The sequence below is a fragment of the Pipistrellus hanaki genome (genome assembly GCF_964339955.1).
Source record: "Pipistrellus hanaki genome assembly, chromosome: 11".
NCBI classification, from domain to species: Eukaryota; Metazoa; Chordata; class Mammalia; order Chiroptera; family Vespertilionidae; genus Pipistrellus; species Pipistrellus hanaki.
Window position 1 is genome coordinate 46526571 of NC_140513.1, and position 18432 is coordinate 46545002.

Genomic DNA, 18432 nt, shown 5'->3' on the forward strand with positions numbered 1-18432 from the left:
AAAGAGCTCAGACACATTTGATCAAGACCCTGTTACAATGATGCATCTAAGCCTCCAGGAGCCCAGCGGGGGAAGTAATTGTAGAATGGTTGCCTGAGGAGGTCATTGAGCACCAAGAGGACACTCTGAAATGGGCCTTTAGGGATGAGGGGAGTTGGCCAGAAAGATGGGATCATCACAAGTATAGGCATTAAGATAGGAAACCTCTCTTGGGGGAAAACCCAGCAGGGCCAGATTAGCAGGTACCTGAAAAGCAAGCAGATTATTTGGGCCACTAGTCGGCAAACTCATTAGTCAACAGAGCCAGATATCAATAGTATAATACAATGATTGAAATTTCTTTTGAGAGCCAAAAACCAACTTCTGCGCATGGGCCACGAAGTTTCAATAGCACGGAAGAGCTACACTAAGGAGCCAAAGAGCCGTATGTGGCTCACGAGCCGCAGTTTGCCGACCACTGATCTAAGCTAAACTACCTATATTCAACTCTGATGAATGTTTTTTATAACTTTTAAGTAAAACTATATATGTTTTACACAAGCATGATGTTCAACTTAAATGAATTCTTTTGTAGGGAGCTTAAATTCATCAGAAAAAAATGTGAGAGTTTCCATTTCCAAAGAAGAAAAGAACAAAAGCAACACATTAGTGTAAGAAAACACCTTTTTCCCCCATTCGAAAGGTATGAACCATTTTTGGTCACTTAAAAGTTGAAGTTTCTAAATTTTGAATCTTCAACTCATCCGAAGCTCACTTATCCATATCCCACATCAAAACTGCCCCAGATCTTAGACCTGGAGAAAATAAAATCCTCTGAAACCCATAAGCATGACCCACATCCATAACCTACATTGCCAGCTCTTCCAGCCAGCATTAGAAAGGTAAGGGAAGGGAGCTTAGCTACATGGGTGATAATTATCTAAATTACAACATGGCTGTTTGTTTAAAGACCATTTTGAAACATTTTGACTTCAGACTGAGCCTGGTGTTAATTTAATCAACATTTCTTCATGACTTCTGATGAATTTTCATGAGCCACCAATTCCAAAATGACTCAGAAGCACTAACACCAGTGAGCAGAGCATTAGAAATTAGGAGATATGGCTCCTCCTTGGATGCCTTCTACAATTTCCGGTATGATCCTGTGGTCTTGCTGAAGTCTAAGTGAGGTACAATTTCTAGGGGAAAAGGCTTCATTTTGAGTCCCCCACCAAGTTCAGTCAAATCTGTATGTCTCCATCACCACCCCACTATACACCATTGGGGTAATAAATTCAATCTCCTAAATCTGACTAGCAAAGATCTTTTACATTGGGCCCCATGTTTCCCAGTCTCTCCTGGATGATCTCCTACATAGGAAATGTTTTTGTGCCTACCCGGAAGTTTTCACCATTTTCCAGACAAATGCTGTCTGTTGAAGGCCACACAGCCAAAATCGCTTTTGCATACCCTTTTGAAACTCTCCCAAATGTATTGAATCTTTTCTGCTTCATAGCTTCCATAGAAGTCAGTACCTACATCTGTCTTGTACTTTTTACTTAGCATCAGTTTATCCCTCCATACAATGAGTTATTCTAGGTCTCCTTGGTATTGATCAAGCTCGTCTGGATTGTCAGATTTTAGGAGAAGCTCCAGTATTTTCAAGTCCAGGTATGGATACATTACCACAATTAAAAGAGGATTTTTTTTTTTTTTTTTTTTTTTTTTTTTTTTTTTTTTTTTTTTACTGTACATAATAGGAGAGTACTGCTGGTAGAGAGCTGGTCAGAGAAATAGTTAAGGAGTAGAGAGATTTTTGAATGTGAATAGTGAATGAATGTCAAAACACTACCAAAGAATAACGCTCCCGAGAGAGAAAAGATGCCCTGAACTCCCAGTCCAGGTTATTGTAGGAGAAAACTAAGGGTCTAATAGGAAACCGTATAGACTACGGCTCTGGCAAATGGAGATCTACCACAGACCAAAAGAAGTAGCTGTGGCAATTGAGTTGACCTATGAATTCCCTGGAGAATAATTTACTATCTCATCAGCTAGTTAGGACTGGAGACTTAAAAAAAAATATACTATAAAATGAGTTAAGTTCAAAGAGCTACATTTTACTTAAGCTGGAAGAGGGGGCTCTTTCAAGAAACAGTAAAGTATTCTGTTTATCTGAATGCTCACACACTGCCAGCCAAGCAGAGGTCTACAGTGAACAAGCTTCAGCAACAGTGGTTAGAAATGGAATTTCGAGATCATTTTTCAGGGCTCCTAGGAAATGTTAAAACTCTCATATCGCATAAATAGCACTTTGCAAATTAGGCTATGCTCATTTTAATAGCCTACTCCACTTATTTCATCAAGCTATTCTTCATGGCTATAAAGGTTTTGTCAATGTATATACATCTATAGCATTGTTCTTTTGTTACTTGAAGAAAAAAGGAGAAAAAGATCAATAGCTATTGTACCACATTCATTATACTATTAAGCATCTCACTCGGCAGTTGTTGACACAAAATTATTCAAAGGATAAAAATAATTTACTTTAAGTGTTCCAAAGTCAACTCTACTACCTTAGTCACGTACAAGTGAGTTTCTAAGGAAAGCTCTGAAATGTTGTTGTTATTTCCCATATTTAAAACAATGGTTAATAAAAAAAAATCGAGTTGGGATTCCTGAGCCACATCTCCCAGGGTCTCTTACCTCCCCTTGGTGGTTAACTAGCAGTTCCACCACAAGCATTTCCATGGCTCTCCTAGTTCTCCTTCTCGACCAGTTCATCTCTCTAAAGAACCGCGCTAATATCCCATGCCCATCAGTGGCAAGTGTCAAAGACTTAAGTAAGTAGAGCCACTTACTAAAGACTCTTTTTAAAAAATCTAGAATTAATAACCATTTATAAGAAATGAAGTCCTCACCATGGGGAGAGCTGACAAAATTGACTTCTGCCCTCTAGAAAGCAGGCTAATGCAATTGCATGCCCTTCCTTTCCCTTCTCCGCACATAAAGAACACTCCAGAGCCCCTTTTCATATACACAAGTGCACAACAAAGATAATCTTCCTTGCATGCTAATCAGGCAGAGAATGTAAAGAGGGCTGCTTTCTTATTTTTAATAAGGGTAATTAAATTCCATCCACCCCCTTTTTGCACAGAACCTCTTTGAATGCACTTTCTTCATTAAATTTTCATGAGAAACATCACACTTGTAACAGACTCAAATAGCTGGAGCAGTTACACGTTGACAGTTGTGGCTTGTTTCCAATTTGACTGTCAGGTATTTGGCAATAAAACTCAGTATTCAACATAAAACAAACTGTGGAAATAATGAAATTTCTAATTGGAATGCTTATCTCAGTGGGTGTAGCTTAGAAGACGTTAATTGTTTTTATTTTTCACCCTCTACATGTATTAGTGATTTATATAAAACTCTCTAGGCCATTGGATAACATCAATTTTGACAGCTTATCAAATGTTTGGTACCAGGAACTTGGGGGGGGGGAATCAATACCCTTTATTTATACCTTAACCATATAAACTTTTATAGGAAAAAAAAAAGCAGCTATCAAAAATTAACACATTGTCAATATGGTAGTAGTTTTAAACTTGTACATGAGGTGAGTAGAAAAACATTTTGTCCTATTCATTAATGTGCTCATTAAGCTTTAAAGTGCCTTACTTATCACTGTTCCATATTAATATTCAATCATGCAGAATTAGCTATTAATTCATCAACAATTTAAATCAGACTTGACCTTCACAAAGCCATTTGGTCTGTCATTTTGAGAGGCCATTAAAGGGCATATTGCTACATACTTGTGCTTAGTGAATCGTAGAAGTCATACATATTTTGTTTGGAATGGCAGCTATAATGGGCCTGGAAATATAGCTCATTCTTTGGATCTTGTTTGGTGTCTTAATGAAATATGCTGGTATGAAACTTACAATTCCATTAAGGAGAAAGGAAAAATGAATGTCAGCGGTTTCCAGAGTTCACATCCCATTGCTGTAGAATTTCTGTTAATAAACCCTCATCTACCAAGGGCTGGAAAGGGAAGTATGGGGACATAGTCTAATGTTGTCTTACTGGGAGTCATGCTTTAGATATCTGAATGATCAAATAATAGCTTTTGCATAATTTTCACAGTAAACTAATTTCATTATTTATCCATAAACAATTTTAATGATGCCTTTCCTTTCTTTCCCTCCAGTTCTGCAAACACTGAACCTCTCTGATTTGAGAAGAAACTACAACTAAACTACCAGCTATAAGCTTGCAGCCTCCTTCCAAGGTGACCCCAAGCAGTCCTTCTGGCCTCATCTTGCTAGGGCTCCAAGAGAATTCAACCAGACTGGTCCCAAATTATTGAAAGGAATTTTCATGCCACATCCCCAGTTTTTCAGATTTACAACAAATATTGTTATGAAGGAAAATCATTCCAACTACACCAAGAGCATGCTATTACAAAAGCAACATTGAGAGATTTGGCAAATAGACCTGATCACTTAGATATTATTGATACTATAGAGAACTACATTCTCACCAAATTGATAATAAAGAAAAATTAGAATCTGGAGGAAGAATATTGTTTCTTATTGGTTCCCCCCTTCCTTGGGAAACTCATTTCCTTGAATACATTTTTTGAGTATTGAATAGTTCACAGTGGCTCCTTTTTAAAAGTTCTCTACAAACCCCTATTACCAGGTAAGCTTGAACTCACACACTCATGGAAGAGAGGACTATATGTTATTTTCTTTTTTATCATCACAGTGTTCAATAAACACTTGCAATGTGGCATGTATAGGGAATCATGACAAACATTTCAGTGCCAGCTCATGTGGCATCTTTCAAAGCCTACTGAGTTTATTACCTGCCCTTCATTTGAATAGTTATTCTTCCTTTGTTTTGTGGCTATAAATTTGGCCTCTCCAATTTGATATAACTATCTTGTAACCTCTTTCTGGTAATAATACATTTACACACTTACAAAAATAGTTGTTAATGACAGTTTTTTTTTTTATAGTCCTGCATTTTAATTTAATTAATTTAGCCAACAATTTTCATCCACTGAGATATGTCATTTGGGGCAGTTGCTGCGCTAAAGACACCCAATCCAGCTCCTGCCCTCCTAATTTTACAGGAAGGCTTCCCTGGTGTGGTGGCTGTAAGTTCCAAAGTCAAAATTGTAACCCCTTCACAAAAACCTTACAAGGAAGCACAATGAAATTCAAAAGAACACAGTAGAATGTGGACCTATACTCTAACTCATCATTTGAAGTCTGCAATGGAAGTCTTGATGTTCAAACTAATAATGGCACAGTCATATATTGAGGCAAATATTCTGGGTCTTCTTTCACTGTCAGGAGCAAAGATTTCTTAGTGGCTGGATATTTTAAAGCTTTAGGTATTCATTATATAATCTTACAGAAGCACCAATGTTTTTTTCTTCTTTCTTCTTTTTTTTAAGGATGAAGGGACTAAGGGAACTTCTCATTAACATGAAAATTCAAAATGTTGGATGAATAATATGAAGAATATTTTCTTAAATAAAAGTGATGGGACCTTTAAATATATTGAAAGGCATGAATTCTTACCTGTTAGAGAAATAGTAGTAATCTACAGAAGAATTCAGTGTGTTTTTATACCTAATGAAAAGTAAAAATTAGCTGGGACTGGTTTGGCTCAGTGGATAGAGCGTTGGCCTGCGGACTGAAAGGTCCCGGGTTCGATTCCAGTCAAGGGCATGTACCTTGGTTGCGGGCACATCCCCAGTAGGGGGTGTGCAGGAGGCAGCTGATCGATGATTCTCTCTCATCGATGTTTCTAACTCTCTATCCCTCTTTCTTCCTCTCTGTGAAAAATCAATAAAAAAAAATATTTAAATAAATAAATAAATAAATAAAAAGTAAAAATTATCCTGGCAAATTTAAATATGTAGGTCTAAAAGTGATCAAAAAATATATTTATGTTTACGAAAGTTGCATTACATTTTAAAAAGTCTTTAAACTATTAATTCAAAAAAATCTACTGGATAGTCAATACATGTTGTCATTTATTCTATAGATATTTATTAAAGCCCTCCTTTGTGCCAGGACTGGGTTGGGCAGTGGATACTGGAGGATCTTTATATTGTGATTAATTGTATCTGAAGGATAATTAGATTCTTTGTGAATAAGAATAGCACCCAGCTCACAGACAAGAGTAAATAAGACAATGAGTTAAGTGTGCCCTAGCACTGCCTGACACCTAGTAAAATACCATCCTGCTCTAACCCAAGCTCCCACAATAGACTTAAATAGAATGGAGGCATATGACTCTAAGGCTTGGTATGACAAAGCTGCAACAATAAACTGTAAATGGAAAATATTCTCTGCATGTAATAAAAAAAATCTAAACATCCAAGTGAGTTAAGAAGGCAATATTTTGTCAAGTAACCTCTTCAGAGCTCACAAAAGCCCTCTTTTTTCTCTCTCTCTGAACAAGATTTCAGGCTTTTTGATTAATCTACAGCATAAATAATACACATCTATATTGTCATGTGACATGTTCTTAAAAGTGAACTTTAAAAATATCTCTAAGTTTGGGGGAGAGAAAAGCTTTGCTGTGAATGACTGAAAACACTGAGCCACTTGAACCTGCTGAGGGCTCTTTGAGGCAGGCAAGGGTAGCCTTCTTTCCTGTAGGAATCATGGCTTTATGTAGACACAAGACAGCGACACAGCAAAATTAAGTTACTCGTGCCAGGTCATACATATAGCAAAAATAAAAGTAAATCTTCAACTCTAGATTAGTTGTGTTTTTACTTCATCATGTTTCCTCTATCCCAGTAGCTGTCTTTGAATAAATGAAACTCGTAATTGGAGTCAACGCATAAAGAAAAGGCACAACAAAAATAATTTTTTAAATATTTTAAGTTGGAAGAACTAGAGACTCAGGCTCCATGGATATAATCTTTTGAAACAGTTGTAAAAAACCCACCATTTGGTACCTATCAATTGGCCTCTCATTTGCTTAGGGATGGTTCCAGGTAGAGACAAAACTCTGCCAGGTATGCTAGCCAATCAAATGTGGAGGAGAAATGTATGAAAAGAAAGAATGTGAAAAGGATGCTAAATATCAAGTAATTTCCCTAGGAAACTCAAATTCAGCACTGTGGTTATATTTTTAACTTTCTGTAATTTCTATTTAGTTTCTAGGAAGGGCTAAAAATGGCAATGCTTTTTTTGAGCAGACACTAAAATACAGTACCCAGACCAGAGAACTAGACATCAGCAGACTAAGTACATTAATTCTAGGCCCTTAAGCCCCACAGGGGTAGGGCCTGTAAGGACTACCCCGAATAGCTTGTCTAAGAGATGGGACAGATCAGTATTTCAGAGGCTGGCTAGAGTATTTGCTACTTTTTTTTGAGCTAACTATCTTTCAGAATAAACCACACTATCAGGCTACAAACAAGAACCATTTCTTTCCAGAATACAGTTCCTGAAGGGAGAGGGGTGAGGATGAAGGACGTATGTGTCATTCTTTTTTTTTAAAGAATATAAAGCTTTTGTTTTCACCATTCCAGATGGTGGCATGGCAAGATGGGTGCTGTTTTGACATCATGTCCATATTATTCAAAATCAACGTTCCTTCAAGTGAACTGAATAAGTGAATTGAAAACAGAAAACTAAAAAGAAATAAAAGCCAAGATTTCCTGGCAAAGGTGGGCTCCGGGCCATTATCAAAATGATATTCATATGAGTAAAATTGGGGGGAAAATATATAAATGAAGTGGTTTCCAATTATGAGTCAAAGGCTACTCAAAGTCAGAAAGAAATTATCCAAAGCAGGAGAAAAGTGGCAGTTCATAAATGCTATTTCAAATGGAATATTTAATAAATGTAAGATCTGGCCCTCAAAAAAGTAATGGTGAACACGATGCAGTGACTTTTTAGGCCTGGATCCTCTTTGCAAGTTATTAGGTACAGATGGTATGCTTGTCTTAATATGGCTATAAATCAATCAGAGGAGCTTTTTATCTCAGAATGGAATTAGGTATCTCTTAAGGGCAGTTACTGGGCTCAGGAGGCTCTGAAGACTTCTAGAATTATGCCATGCTGGCATAGAAAACTGGATGTTGATATGCTGATAGAAGCCTCATTAGCAGCTACTACAGATTCAGCACACTACCCAGATACCCACAGCGCATTCCAGAGCAAAGCGCCGCTTTCTGAAACATTCTTCACATGCTGAGGAGGCACTCTTGGCACAGAGGGAAGCACACTCGTTTAGAAGCTATGTATGCAATTACACGACAAATCATGAAGTCATGTCTACAGCGCAGGACACAGATCCAGTTAGATTTCATTACCATTTGCAGTTTCACATGGCGTTAACCCAGTTAATCCTCTTTGTTAACAGTGTTTTACCTTGGCAAATGATTCCCTTCTCTGTGATCTAAAGTCAGATAAATTCCCAGGGGCGTGGGAAATACCTCCCCTGTCCAGAAACACTGTTAATACTGGAATATTTAAGTAAATATTTAGGACCCAGGTTTATGCTTTTTTTCCCCCCTTCTCAGAAATGCAAATCTCATTAAGATAATAAAACCCAATAAGCAGCCACTTCCGAAGATCTAATTTCTTTCCACTAATTTATTTTTATAAAAGAGCACGCATCATGATACGTTGTGCATCATCCAGCCTTTTGCCTTGTTCTGAAGATTAAGATAACGAATCACTTTACGTTTACATTGAAATCACAATGTGAAATTTTTAAGAAAAAAATCAAAGCAAAAACGTACAATGAAGCTGAAGTTCAAAACTTGAATTCCTGTGTTTTCAGAAAGAGAGGCATAAAGTCAGAAATAGTAAACACAGAGAGAGAATTGGGTTTGGCTCCTGCCTCCATTATTTTTGGCTTTGTAAAAGTTGGGAATTCTAATGAGCTCAAACCAAAGAAGGCCAAGAAAAACATTCATCCTGGCTGCCTTACTGTGTTGTGTTGAATATAAATAAAAATAAAAATTTAAGCCATGAAATGTTATATAAAACAGAAAACTGGAATGGACTGTATGGTGAACTGGAGTCGGAGGCACTGGCATGAACTCCTGGTTTTAAATATATACACAATGATATAGAAATGAATATAATTGTAAACGAGTACGCACACACACAGACATCCCCTTTTGATATAAACTTACCAAAGTATCTCCCCCTGCTCTGTTATTCAAGAGTGGCACTACAGGATAGCAATGGCCACACCTAACATCCAGATCTGTTTTCCAAATATGACTCTCTAATAAAAAGACACGTGGCTCCTTGGAGAAATGCCTGATTCCATACAGCACGGGACAAGGAAAGATCCTGGTCAGATTCCAATCAAGGGCACATGCCAGGGCTGCAGGTTCAATCCCCAGTAGGGGGCGTTTAGGAGGCAGCCGTTCTAAGATTCTCATCACTGATGTTTCCATCTTTCTCTCCCTCTCCATTCCTTTCTGGAATCAATTATATATATATATATATATATATATATATATATATATATATATATATATATATATATGTGTGTGTGTGTGTGTGTGTGTGTGTGTGTGTGTGTGTGTATGTATATGTATATGTATGTATATGTATATATGTGTATATGTATATATGTGTATGCATGTATGTGTATATATATATATATATATATATGAATGAGAAAATAAATCCCTAGATTGAAAATGCTAAGTGAAAACATCAAATATTATATAAATCATTTCACTGTAAATAATGAAAACTACAAGAGCATATAAATAAGCCTTTGACCACCTTATGATTCAATAATGTATTATCTATGGAGGTAAGTTTCTTCTAACTACAGATAATTTTCTATTTATATGGCAAAAGTGAGCCTGAATTTAACACCAAAGACTACCTAATGGAACTTGTTTATATTTATCAGTGTAAAAGACTTTTTCTTAAAAGTCTTTGGAGTCACAAGCAGTCAATTTATAAAACTTCCCAAAGAAACCTAACTACGATTTGTTTCTTCTTTCAATTTTTGAACTTTTCTTTCTCTTTATATAAGCTTACTAAAAAAATGTCATATTTAAATGCAAACATAGGGTAGAAATTTATTCAGTATGTTTTAATAAACCAAAATATTAATGTGCTATTCAACAGGAGGTCAGACAACTAGAAAATAATTAGGTAGGAAAAATGCCACCAAAAATGACTGAAATCAGGACTCAAAATTACATGAACACATCTCTTATCCTGTGCTGCTAAAAGACATACCAGGCCCCTACACGTAAAATTGTAAAGGCTTGACTTTACGTAATAGAATATTAACTCAGCAAATCAGAAGGAAAAAAAAAAAATCAGGCAAAGTCAGAGGGGATTACATAAAGGATTGTGGTCTTTTTCCTAAAAGCAACAGGAAGGTAAAGAAATGTTTTAAAGGTAGAGGTAAGTGTGGGGGCTGGTAAGTGCTTATAGATGTGTATTAGGAGGGTAGGTTGTTTATCAAAGTTCCATTGTTGAAAAACACCCTTTTAACTACAGTGTGACTACCTGCAGTAAAATACACTGGGGCAGCAACACTGGGGTGGGGGTGAGGGTATACAGGGAGGCCAAAGGAGGTGACGGGACAGCCCGGGGACAAAATCAGGGTAAACTTCCAGCAGGAAAGTGGTGGAGAAGATGAGTAGAAGTAGAGAGAGTTGAATTTTTTTAATTTCAGTTTTATTGAGGGATAATTGACAACATAGTAAGATATTTAAAGTGTATATCGTGGGGGAGAGATCAACCAAAGGTCTTGTGTGCATGCATATGAGCCTAACCAGTGATCACGGATAACAGGGGGGTGGGGACATGTCTGGGGAGGGGTTTGGGATGGGGTTGGGGGGATGAGGACAAATATATGATACTTAATAAAGAAATTAAAAATAAAATAAAAATAATAAAAGTAGTGGGGACATAATAAATTAGAAAAAAAATAAAAATAAATAAAAGATCAATTACTTAAAAAAAATAGTTATATCATGGCCATGGCTTATATATAAATACATTGTGAGAGTTGTGAATAACTTAAAGGTCACATGGATAGGGTCTGCTAGAATTCTGCGGATAGGAAATGAGGGAGGATTATCATCAGAGGTGGTTTTCTAAAAAACATGTGATAGATTTGTGTAATATATTTCCAGTCATGCCTTCCCCTGGAGAACAATGCCGTACATTTGAGGTGCCTATGTAACAGATGGCATGAGCCCCTGCAGGCTGGGCTCCGTCTTTGCCTCACCAGTGCAGCTACCCCCAGGGTGGAACACAGGGCCAAGTACGAAGTAACTACATGCCAAACGCACACCGACCCACCTGTACCCTCAGGAATTGGCCCAAGGGCTGCAATGTTAAGCCACAGGTTTCCGTGTGTGCTCTGTCTCAGGGTGAGGGCAAGAAAGGACTGCCTCTGCCCGCAACAGTGTGAGCTCAGCACTCTGACTGTGGATGTGCCCATGGCCCCCTGGGCATCAGTCTAGAAGAAGATGAAGATGTCTATGGATCTGTATCCATTTTCCCCAAAACAGCGTAATTCCTGCAATCTGAAGACAGCTGACATGCCAGAGTAGTTTTCCCTTAGCCCCAGAAGAGCATTATGCATGGTCTGTGGCCTCCTAAATGAAAGGGGGATCATCTGAGCTGTATTCCTAGGAAGACATGCCCTTACGAACCTCTTTAAAGACAACTTGTGGCTATCCCATTTAATACGCTCCATGTCAATTAAGTAGATACGAGTTTCCAATAACAAGGTATTCAGACGTGATCCAATACAGCTTTCTCTTATATATGGAAATCAACCCAGACATGTTTATTTTCCTTTTAGTTGCAATAGACTGATATACTGTTATAAATTTAGAAAACATACAATCCCTAGTTCTTAAAGTGACAGCAACCGGACAAGTGGAAAAAGTTATCCGGCATTCAATACTACAGAAAGCCAATAATGCCTACTGCTCTCCCCAGCCTACAAATGTACTTTTTATGTTTACTGCAACACCCATGGCTCCTTCAACCACTCAGTGATCAAGGTTATGAGCCTGCTGAGTCAGTCACGTGTGGGCCTCACTAAAGGAAGTGAGAATGCATATTTCAGCCCATGATCCCTAAAACAACTCATGCTATTTAAGTGTTGATTGTTATAAAGCAGGGGTCCTCAAACTTTTTAAAGTGGGGGCCAGATCACAGTCCCTCAGAGAGCTGGAGGGCCGGACTATATGAACTACTAATTCCTACTGTAACACCTCGGCTGCACTCACTGCCCAAAAAACCTGGCGGGCCGGATCAGACTCCTCTGCGGGCCGCATGTGGCCCGCGGGCCATAGTTTGAAGACCCCTGTTATAAAGTAATATGCAATACAACTTTGTAAAATATACATGACAGGTCTCATGGGTAAATTATAATCAAGTGGGCAAATTTTATGAGTTTGTAAGAATTAACTGAGGAACATACAACATAATAAAAAAATGTTTACCCAGTGAGAAAAAGTCATTTTCAATTTAGTTTATGTTTTTATCATATACGCACTCCCCTATCCCGTGCTTGGGTGACTTGGGCTAAAAGCTTATAGACTCCCATTTACTGAGAACATACCTCACATCTGCTAGGAATTAGCCGTCTGAATCCTGATAGATTTGCTCCTTTGGTAACAGCAACAATGATTTTGGTTTTTTTGGGTTTTTTGTTTTGTTTTTTTGTAATTTTCACTTGACACTCATGTATATATATATAAACTCCTCCTAAACCTAAGCTACTTTTCTGAAACCTGGTGAGTGGGGTTCTAGAAAAAAAAATCTCCCTATGATATCAGTTTTCCTGGTAAGTTTTAACAGGATAGAGATTTAAGAACATTCCAGCATATATAATCATAGTTTTTAAATGTTTCTGTCTTAAGTTGTGAGGGGGGTGGTGGGAAGGAGTGCAGTGGAATAGTTAAGACAAAGTTGGCCAACCCTCACCTCTCTTTCTCTCCCAGACATAATTTCTTCCTTTATATTTTGAATCCATTTCCTGGCAGGGAGAATAATATTTGTCTTAATCCTTATATTCCGCCCCTGTCATGAAGCCTACTGTTTGTTCAAACATATGGTGACACGTTTCTAATTATCTGGCTTGAAGTAATTCCATTTAACCCGGGGCAGAGTTCATGAGAAGCTTGGACTCCAGGATCCCTGCTGTGGTAATGACAAAATCTGCTTCCTTCTGGGTTATTCTTCAAAGGGCAGGTATTAAATGGAAACTTTCTCATTAAAATTATTTATGAATGGTAAAACATGAGATCATTCTGAGGGTGCCTGTGTCACTCTGATAAAATATGTATATGCTGCTGGATCCTAGCACAAAGTGGACTGTAATAGATTTTATCTATTATAAAACCAGAGGGATTTTTCAGAAGAAATGGCTATGAAGATCAACTGAAGCCAAAGTTGTGCTTCTTGACAGTTATTCTAGTGTGTACACTGTTTTCAGTGACTGAATCTACACAGACATTACCTCATTTAGTTACCAAAGTTCATATATTGCAACCAATTAATCACAGCTACATGTTCAAATAATACATTACAGAATCATTTTGTTTTAAATTAAATTAATGATATGAATACTTGCTTATAATTTCTTAACAGTTTTTTGGGTTCCGATGATTATATCTACAATGCATAGTATAGATTGGTAGTTCCTTGATTTCTCATTAATCCTGTTTAAGTAGAGAGTCACCAATACTTCATACATACTCAGGTTGAAATTTTGGGTGCTCATTTGTCCATCTCAATGTAGAGAATGACTGATTTATTCAAACACATATTACTATTATCCTTAGTAATATGTGTTTGACTATTACTATCAGAGAGTGAGAGAGAGAGAGAGAGAGAGAGAGAGAGAGAGAGAGAGAGATTTGTTGTTCCACTTAATTATGCATTCATTGGTTGATTCTTGTATGTATGCTGACTGGGGATCAAACCTGCAACCTTGGTGTATCACAAAAATGCTCTAACCAACTGAGCCAGGGCCTTCTTCCTTAGTTTTCTTAAGACGATGTACAAACTTGGCTTTAACATGGATAAATGTTAAAATCTGCAACTGCACTTAACCAACCACACAGCTGTTTTTCATTTACAGGTACCAAAATCTCAACCTCAAACTGATAGACAAAACTTATCACACCTTGGCCAGAGAAGCAATGGTTCGAGATCATTAGCTGAAATAATGCAATCTCATCACTCTTTCACATAATGTAAAAACAATCCTTAGGATAAGGAACTGGGACTACAAGTTTTCCTAAGTTGTCTTGAAGTGTAACTCTCCAGGTTACACTGAGGGACTTGCATAAGCAATTGTCTTATGTATCTGAAGAGAGTTAAACATGCCTCTGATATAGAGGATATTCTTTATAACATGACAATGAACTCGTCGTGAAGAATCACACAGAAATCTTTATTCCCTGGTTTCAGTCTCGAGGGTAATTATAATTTTTCTCAAAAACTGATTTGTTTTTATTTTATGGACATTCATCCTCTGTGTCACAGTCTTCCTCTTCCTCACTTCCAGAGCTGACAGAAGATTTGAAGCTAAAACGGTGGTCTACTTCCAGGACAGGCAGAGAAAGAAGTCCAAGGCACATGTTCCAACTTCACTCCTCACATCAACTAAACTTCCTCCAATGTTTTCCTGTTCTACCACTGCAACATTCTATCTCATAATAGTTAACATATCTTGGTAAATTAATTGTATATCACTTTGAAGCAAGGAGATAACAGACACAGATGTATAAGTATTGTAAATCAGATCTTTCAAAAATGTATATTGAACAAAAGAACTGACCTCCAAGAAGTCAAGAAACACTCACAGAAACCAATCCACATTGCCCACAACAGTTTATGATAAATGTTAAAGTTATGATAAACCACACCCAACCTCATTACAGTGAGCTTCCCTGAGAATAAGGCATAAAAAATGTGGAAGGAAGAAAAGATGAAGTATAAAAAGACAGAGCTTAAGCATTTTATTTCTTTTTCAGGTAAATCACTGTAATTAAAATATTCAACCCACAATAAAATTGAATGAATATATAAAAATATACTCAGCAAGTCTGTATAGAGCACATTCTTATATTACTTGCAGAGAATTATATTCACATATAACATTAAATATCAGTACTATTTGTTCAACTTAATAACCACTGGTTAAACACTTCTCAGATTCTCCTCATCAAACACTGGTCAGCACTTGAGGGCTCCAAGAACAGTCTCTCAAAGGTCTTACAATATAATGGTGGAAACATGCTTGTGAACAGAGCAGATTTATGAAAGAATTAACTGCTAAGGGAGTACAAAGCAGTGAGTAATGCATTTTGCTGGGCTCAGGGAAGCCAGGCTTAAGAGCATGAATAGAATTCTGACAGCCAGGAATATGTTAAGGACCTTCAAGGCACAGGAGAAGTAGGATGAAGGTGCAGATACAGTAACTACGTGGTGCCTTCAGTGTGAAGTGGGGCCTAGCCTGGGTGCTTTTGTTTGGGGTGGAGTAGGGAGGGCTGTGTAGGAAAACATGTTGAAGCCTGATGCAGAGATTGTGAACAGAGCCTAAATGTGAGAACCCAGAAGGGTTGTAGGGTTTATGTGGTAAGAAGTATGGAGGTGGATATTTTTTGAACCAAGGAAGATAGAAGAAACCTTTCATGTTCTAAAACACACCTTGGTCAAGGGAGTTTAGTGGTCAGGCACAAGATCATGGCTATATTTGTTGTAATGCAAGAGAAAAACATCTGTGTTTGGATATCATTATGGGAAGAGAATGGAAGAGAGGAAGCTAGATACACATTGGAGAAACTTAGGAAGATTTACAAAGTATTTATTTTCTTTAAGGGGAGACAACTGTTGTAAAGGTAAATCTCAGGTTTCTAGTCTCCTGGTGAACAGTGGTGCTTAGGCAAGGATGGGTGATGTTGCCTAATAGGAACACATAGGGAGAACTCAAGATTTAACATGTAATTTTAAGTATCATTCACGTGAAAGTGATAGATGAAATCAAATGGATGGATGAGATGATCAAGGAAAGAATTTGCAATGAGAAGAGTATTAGTAATAACCAGATTTAATGGTTTTACCATGATACAATAATTTCCTAAAGTAACTCCAATTTGTTTTATAGAGATTTAATTCAGCATATCATGTGGGATACTTTTACATGCTTTGTTTGTAAATGAAACAAACTGTTGACAATTATTTTTCCAAAGAGTAACATCTTTGCTAATTTCTATTAAATAAAAATGTTAATAAGAATAATTACAGTTTAAGAGTTGCAGATTATAAATATAGATTAAAATGTGTGAATACTTGCCTTGTAAGAGAATCATATGAGAATATGATGTAAATTTTGAGACAGAAAATGAATTAAAACAAATGAAAAAAATAACCCAGAAGGAAAATTTTTGAATAGGGAGTGCAAAATGATTCAAGTTGTAAATTAGCAAGAAAGCAAACAAACAAACACCCCCTCCCCCAACATTAACTTAGAATATCAAGCCAACTGCTTTTATTTTAATGATTCCCAAACAAGGGTGCTCTTCTTATCTCTTGCTTTATCATGCAAAGAAGGTACCAATGTTTCAAGCACTTCTAGTTAGCATATCTACATTCAGATCGCTGTTCACATACTAGTCCCTTGGGAAACACCTGAAAGGAGATTTAAAAGGGCCAATGAAATTAATTCAGGAGTGCAAGACTAATATCAACACTATTGATTAACCTGAGCAGAACCAAGTTCAGAGCAAACACCATAACATGGAATCATTAAGAGGTGAGGGAAACAGATGGCCTCTCTGCTTTTTATTATTTCAAGGATTTTGAAAAATAGAAGGCTTAATCTATGTTGTTAAAAAAAAAAATAATCCTTTGAAGACAAAAATGTGTTCTTCATGTTCTATAATCTTTCATTTTGTTCTGGTATTTATAATAATAAACATACATTTTTGCTGTGTGTAGTTTGTTCAGTGGTTAGAGTGATGGCCCAACATGCCAAGGTTGCAGGTTCAAGCCCTGTCTGGGCACATATAAGCAACCAATGAATGCATAAATACGTGAAACAACAAATCTCTCTCAATATCTCTCTCTCTCTCTAATAATAATAATAAAATAATAATAAATAAACCTACATTTCAATGCATGCACTTTAACACATGCATTTTACATGCATATGGTACCTTCCATACTTGAAGCACTGCATTAAATGATTTGATGTATGAATGGTGTTCTAAAGTAGACATGTCATAGAGTAAATAATTACAACTGTCTTACCACATTGTATCAGGTAAAAAGCAAAAAAAAAAAAATAATAAAATAAAATAAAATATATATATATTCTACATTGTATATAACCAGTGGCCCTCAAATACATGTTTTAAGTACAACTAATATTTTAGTTAGCTAAAGACCTGCTTGACAATGCATCAATTTTAACACATACATACATGTATTGATATGAATATATATTCTCCAGCACAGTGTGTGGTCAGAATAGTATCTCATCTATGAAGACACCATATTTTTCAGTCACTTAACTACAGCTAAATCTTTATCACTGAGAAAACCAGAACTAGAATACAATATAATTTATAAAAACACACCTAAGATGTCTTAAAAGATATACTGGCTACTATGGTCTAAAGAACTAAAGGAGAGATTTCCTGACATATACCCAAGACATTCAGATCTAGTGTTTACTGTTCTGCTAGTTTAGCCTGGAGTCAAGCCACTGAAACTAGAATTATGAAAACAGTAATACCAGAGCAAGGTATGAAAAGAATATTTTATCCATATGCTTGTCTTTGATAGTGAGCTTATTCTGTAACTGCCATAACAATTATTCAGCACAACCAATTCTACCTTGAAAGTAAGGTTGAATAAACTCCATTACTGACATGTGTTTGGTACCTGTGGGTCGGAAAGTTCCTATAAAAGCATCAATAAGTCTGTAACTTATGGACAGATTTTGCTCAATAGATACTTTATTTCCTTTGAGCATTTTCTCTCTCATTTACTAATTATTCCAAAATATACATTTTTCCAATGACTGTAATCTCTTAAATAATCTTAATGTCCTATGGTTCATAGTAAAACATACTTTGTCATTCATTTTTTTCAAAATATAGAAGCCACATAAGAAAATGTCTCCTTTACATAACTATTATCCATCAAGTGACATTCAAGATTTTATAATTCAAACTCACTTAATTCCATTCCTCTATGTTCTATATCATATCAATTTCTTGTCTTCAGTAATAAAAGCCATCATTGTTATATATAAGAGAGTATATAACAGGTCTTTTTTCATTTTCCACTATATTCTGTTAAACTACACACAACCAAATTAAAAAAAAAACTCACAGAGATTATTGATTCTTAAAAGATTAACAACAAAGATCCAAGACTTAGCAGA

The 18432-nt window shown here is 36.5% G+C and overlaps 1 protein-coding gene across 21 annotated transcripts in view; it reads right to left on the reverse strand.

Annotated features, from left to right (window-relative positions):
- Window positions 1-18432, reverse strand: part of PTPRD (protein tyrosine phosphatase receptor type D) — a 1977099-nt gene that overhangs the window by 192673 nt on the left and 1765994 nt on the right. The gene's annotated exons all lie outside the window — the stretch shown is intronic.